The following is a 6,040-nucleotide window of genomic DNA, read 5'->3' on the forward strand; positions in this document are numbered from 1 at the left end:
ACGCACAGTATGTGTGACACTTATTACCAGATTGCACCTTGAACTGACTCCTTCACTTCTTTGGCGCTCACCCCTTTTCTGAGCATCTCACCTTATTCTACGCCTCTCGCTTCAAAGCCATTGTCCTCTACCGCTCACTACAGTACCATCAAAGTTTTCTCTTTTCCCTCCCCGCCTAGCTCCTTGCTAATCATAGCCTTGCCCAAACATGTACAAAAGAGCTGAATGCAAAAGGTGAGATGAGAATAACTGCCCTTGACATTTGTGCAACAATCAACAAGAGTTTTAAAAAATTTATTCATGGGATGTTGGTGTTACTGGCTAAGCCAGAATTTATTGCCCATCCCTAATTGCCCTTGAGATGGTAGTAGTGAGCTGCATTCTTGAACCACTGCAGTCTGAGGTGTGGGAAGATCCCCAGTGCTATTGCAGAGGGAGTTCCACGGTTATGACCCAGAGGCAAGTGAAGGCATGGTGATATATTTCCAAGTCAGGATGGTAAGTGCCTTGGAATCGAATTTCCAAGGGATGGCATCAAGGGACCTTAGCAAAACTGAAGTCAATAGAAATCAGGATAAAATCTAGCTTAGCGAGGTGGTTGTTGAAGGTCAGTCATCCAGCTCCAGAACATCACTGCAGGAGTTCCTCACGTTGGTGTCCTAGGCCTAACCATCTTCATCTGATTCATCAATGACCGTTCCTCCATTTTAAGTTTAGAAGTAGGAATGTTTGCTAATGATTGTACAGCGTTCATCACATTTTGCAGCAACTCAGATAGTGAAGCAGGTGCGTGCCTATAAGCAGCAATACCTGGACAATATTCAGGCCTGGGCTGATAAGTGGCTAGTAACATTCAAATGCCAGACAATGACTATCTCCAACAAGAGAGAATCTAACCAACTTTCTTTTACATTTAATGGCATGACCATTGCTGAAACCCCCACAATCAATATCCTGGGGGTTGCCATTAACCAGAAACTTAACTGGGCTAGCCATATAAATACTGTCACTACAAGAGCAGGTCAGAAGCTGGGAATTCTATGGTAAGTAATTCACCTTGTGACTCCCCAAAGCCTGTCCATCATCTACAAGGCATAAGTCAAGAGTGTGATAGAATATTCTCCCCTTGCCTGGATGAGTGCAGCTCCAACTACACTCAAGAAACCGGGTACCTGGGGTGGCACGTGGTGCAGTGGTTAGCACTGGGACTACGGCGCTGAGGACCTGGGTTTGAATCCCGTTCCTGGATCACTGTCCGTGTGGAGTTTGCACATTCTCCCCACGTCTGCATGGGTTTCACCGCCACAACCCAAAATGTGCAGGTTAGGTGGATTGGCCATGCTAAATTGCCCCTTAATTGGAAATTTAAAAAAAGCTGAACATCTTTCAGGACCAAGCAGCTGACCTGATTTGCATCCCATCCACAAACATTCACTTTCTCCACTACTAATGCGCAGTGGCAGCAATGTGTCCCAGATTCTTCGATGGCACCTTCCAAATCTGTGACCTCTACCACCTAGAAGGACAAGGGCAACAGATACATGGGAATGTCACCACCTACAACCACCTCCACCCTTCCAGCTACACACAATCCTGACTTCGAACTATATCACCATTCCTTCTCTTATTTTATAAATTTAAAGGACCCAATTCTTTTTTTCCAAGGGCCAATCTAGTGTGGTAATCCACCTACCCTCACATTCTTGAGTTGTGGGAGTGAGACCCACACAGACATGGGGAGAATGTGCAAACTCCACAAGGACAGTGACCTAGAGCCGGGATCGAAGCCAGGTCCTCTGTGCCGTGAGGAAGCAGTGCTAACCACTGAGATGCCATGCTGCCCTATCACCGTTCCTTCTCTGACTCAGTGTCAAACTCCTGAAACTCCCGTCCTAACAACATTGTGGGTTTATTAATAACATGGATTGCAGCATTTCTAGAAGGCAGCTCACCACCACCTTCTCATGGGTAAATGGGAATGGGCAATAAATGCTGGCCCAGCTAGTGACTCCCACATCCCATGAACAAATAAAATTGAATTGCTCCATTAGTGAATGCGCCCTTGGTTGTCTAGGTCCGAAGCTCTGAAATTCCCTCCCTAAACCTCTCTGCCCCACTATCTCCCATTCTTATTGTTAAGCACTCTTTAATATCCACATTTTAGCTATCTGACCTAATATATCTTTATTCGTAGAATCCTTACCATGCAGAAGGAATATATTTGGCTCATTGCGTCTACACTGACCATGTGACTCGGTGTTATTTTTTAAAAATATTGTTATAGTACTATATGTCTTAGAATAGTGGAAATACATGCATTTAATTTATGAAATACCTACATTGGTAAGTGTAAGAAAAGAAAATAATTTAATATGTAGTAACTAAAGAAAACTTTGCAAGAGGTAGTTTTTCCCAACTAGTCTGTCAGTGTTTACCTTCCAGGCACACAATTCTTCGAATCACATTTACATGCCTTGGTTTCTTCATTCTCCCTTTCCTTTATCAACCTTTTTTCACTGATGGAATTTGTGTTTCTTCTCATTGTCCTCTGATCAGTATATTTCTGGAAGAAATGTATTTTCTTATCCTTAGAGTGTGTATGTCCCAATTAAATAATTCAACATGTTTTTATGATGTAGCCTTCTAAGATGGCTACCTGCAAAGTACCATGGGAATTATGGCCAACCCAGGACTCTGACAGCTACACAGCCTATGTGTATTTAAAACACAGGCAACCAGATCTGATCGAAACCCTCGCTCATTTGCATTTTAATGGCCTATTTAGCCAGGTCAATAGAACTCCAATCAAGAAACCGGTACAGCCACAGACTGATCGGTGCCACTCCCCTTACTCAGAAAGCACAACTGCCAAGGTCAATGACCGCGAAGGACCCGCCCAGCCACCAAGGCACCCAGCCCTTTATTGGCCAAAATCGAAGACTGTGATCAGAGCCCTGTCAAACTATTGGGTCCAAGGTTAAGGACTGCCCCAAAGAGCGCAAAATCCCAGAGGGATAAAAGAGAGCACAGCCATGTGTTCTGTCTCTTTTGGATCTGGGCTGTGCCAGCCCAATTGCAGCAGGAACAGCCAGCTAAGTTCAAGACCAACGATCGCTACCTGACGGATGAGCCCAGCAGAGACAGAGCCACTTTCTTCGAACCAGCCAAGTGAAATCCAGATAAAGCCCTTATCCATTTGCACAGTGCCGGTCGCCCTGAAGTTAAGTGTAGGTTATTGTAGCTGAAAGGTGTAGTTTAACTCGTAGTAGATATTGTGTTTGCATGTTGAGATAACTCTTGTGTCTGTAAATAAACCATCTTTTGATCTAACTGCCTGGTTGTGTGATCATTTGATTGATATAAGGGAAGACTTGTGGTTCCCTGTGATAAATAGAAATACCCACAGTATTGGTGACGCTGTTGTGATCGAAACAGAGCAACAGTGAGTTCAAAAATAAAGATTACTTATTATCAGGCACTTATCCCAAAATGACACAATGTTTCATTTGCTCATCCTGCACGCACCTACACATGCACAAAGATTAAAAATAATAATAATCTTTAATTTCACAAGTAGGCTGACATTAACACTGCCAGGAAGTTACTGTGATAAGCCCCTTATTGCCACATTCTGGCGCCTGTTCAGGCACATGGAGGGAGAATTCAGAATGTCCAAATTACCTAACAGCGTGTCTTTCGGGACTTGTGGGAGGAAACCGGAGCACCCAGAGGAAACCCACACAGACGGGGAGAATGTGCAGACTCCGCACAGACATTGACCGAAGCAGGGAATGGAACCTCGGCCCTGGTGCTGTGAAGCAACAATGCTAACCACTGTGCCATTCCTGGATGAATTTGTTTCAAACACGAGCTTTCGGAGCACTGCTCCTTCCTCAGGTGAATGAGGAAGGAGGCAGGAGCAGTTCTCCGAAAGCTCGTGTTTGAAACAAACCTGTTGGACTTTAACCTGGTGTTGTAAGACTTCTTACTGTGCATCTCCACATCATGGATGAATTTAATACACTGTTGCAGTTTATAATTATCTCAGTCTCTTTCATGATAGGCCTGTAGTTTCCTAGATGAAATTGATGTATTAGTTGAAGTGAACGATTATCTGGAGGTAGTCAGGGCTCTTGTAGTCAAATTTCTAGGATGTTAATTCTCAGGTGAACTTTATCTGGAATGGATTAAGGAAGTCCTTCTCGCTGTGTTGGAATCTCCATCTTTCAAGACATTTTATGTTAATTACCTTGGTTGCTTGGTGATTTGCAGCTAACTTGATGACTTTGTGGAATTCTCTGTCTGCAAGGACCTTACTGCTGCTTTTAAAAGCGGACAACAAAATGATTCCCATATAATAATCTTTTATTGTCACAAACATGCAGTTACTGTGAAAAGCCCCTTGTCGCCACATTCCGGCACCTGTTTGGGTCAGCTGGTATGGGAATTGAACCCATGCTGCTGGCCTTGTTCTGCATTATAAACCAGCTGTCTAGCCCACTGAGCTAAACCAGTCTGTATTCAAAATATTTTTATCCAAACAAAGGTGGATGTTATGATGAGTACACATCATGTGCTGTGAGTTTAACACCTTGATAGTTTGAGACAGCCAAGGTGTTCAATTTGGCAATATCCTTTTGAACTAGATTCAGGAAAAGGCATTGATTCAACATGCGTCTGCAATGTTCCTTTTGTTCCCTCTTGAGAGTGGTTTCAATCTGCGAAAGAAGTCAGGTGACTCGGATGGCCATTGTTTGCAGCCTTTTGTGGACATTTTTAAAATATGAAAATTAGTTGGAAATTTAGAATAAACAGGACATGATGCTATCAAACTTAAATGTGGATGCTGACGTGATTTCTCAACTGTATACTGATCCTGAAAGTAAGGCTCCAACCACTCAATTCTCTGTGTAAAGCCATTTTTTCAGTCTTTTTGGTTCAAATATCTATTTAATCTTGTTTATGGCTCCCTCAGCTACTGTGAGTATGCTTGTGTCCGCCCAGTCTCAGCTTTTCATCATTTTCTTCTGTGAAGGATTCCCATTGTCAGCGCCTGGATAAAGATGAATTTTTAATATTCTGTTATCACCGTAAAGTGATTATCACATTTCACCAGCTGTACCACTTTGTTTCCAATATTGACATTAACTTTAACACAGATGGTGCAGATGCTGCTGTTTTTCTGAACTAATACTTAGTCCTCCAGTATCCTATCAATGGGTACCAACATTTATCCAGCTCTTTCTTATTCGTTCTTGGGTGCCTGCTCACATAAACTGCTCAGTAAATATATAATTGGCAGTACTACACAAATCTTTTAGGTGTCCTGGTTATCATCCATTACATTCACCCAAAGTTCTTCCCTTGTCTGTCAGTGTCCAGAACTAAACACGGTACTCTAGGTGCAGTTTTCCCCAATCTAATATAGTTTTAGTATGGCTTCATACAATCCCTACAGTGCAGAAGGGGGCAATTCTGTCCGCCGAGTCGACACTGATCCTCCGAAGGAACGCTCTCCTTAAACCCTCTCTCCTGCTCTGTTCCCATAATTTGTTGTACGTTTTACTTGAGTGTATTACGCGTTTTATTGGAGTGTATTAACACGCCTCCGTTTAAAGGCCGTGTGCTTAACACTGCTACAGCTCTGTGTATGTAATTCTGCTCGGAGTCGCCAGGTGCCGTATTTAGACACCTCACAAGTATATCAAGGTCAGGTTCAAAGTAATAAATCTGTACACCGATTAGTAAGTTCAAACGATTAATATTTATTATAACCAATATAATAAATACACATGCATACGCTAAAGACTAATACTTATTTCTACTATTAAACGACTAAATACTTATCTAAGTAGGAACCAGCAAGGTCAGGGGACAAGGCCTTTGTTCCTTTCTGGACTGCACCTTCTGTTCACTAATAGTCGGCTAGAGTATAAGCAATGCCTGGGTCACGTAGCTTGCGTCGTTTTGGCACTTACTGAACGATGGCTGATGCTCAACGGCCGGTGATGAAAGACAGGATCTGGAGGCTGGGGTCGGA

This window comes from Scyliorhinus canicula, chromosome 8, assembly GCF_902713615.1.
Source record: "Scyliorhinus canicula chromosome 8, sScyCan1.1, whole genome shotgun sequence".
NCBI lineage: Eukaryota > Metazoa > Chordata > Chondrichthyes > Carcharhiniformes > Scyliorhinidae > Scyliorhinus > Scyliorhinus canicula.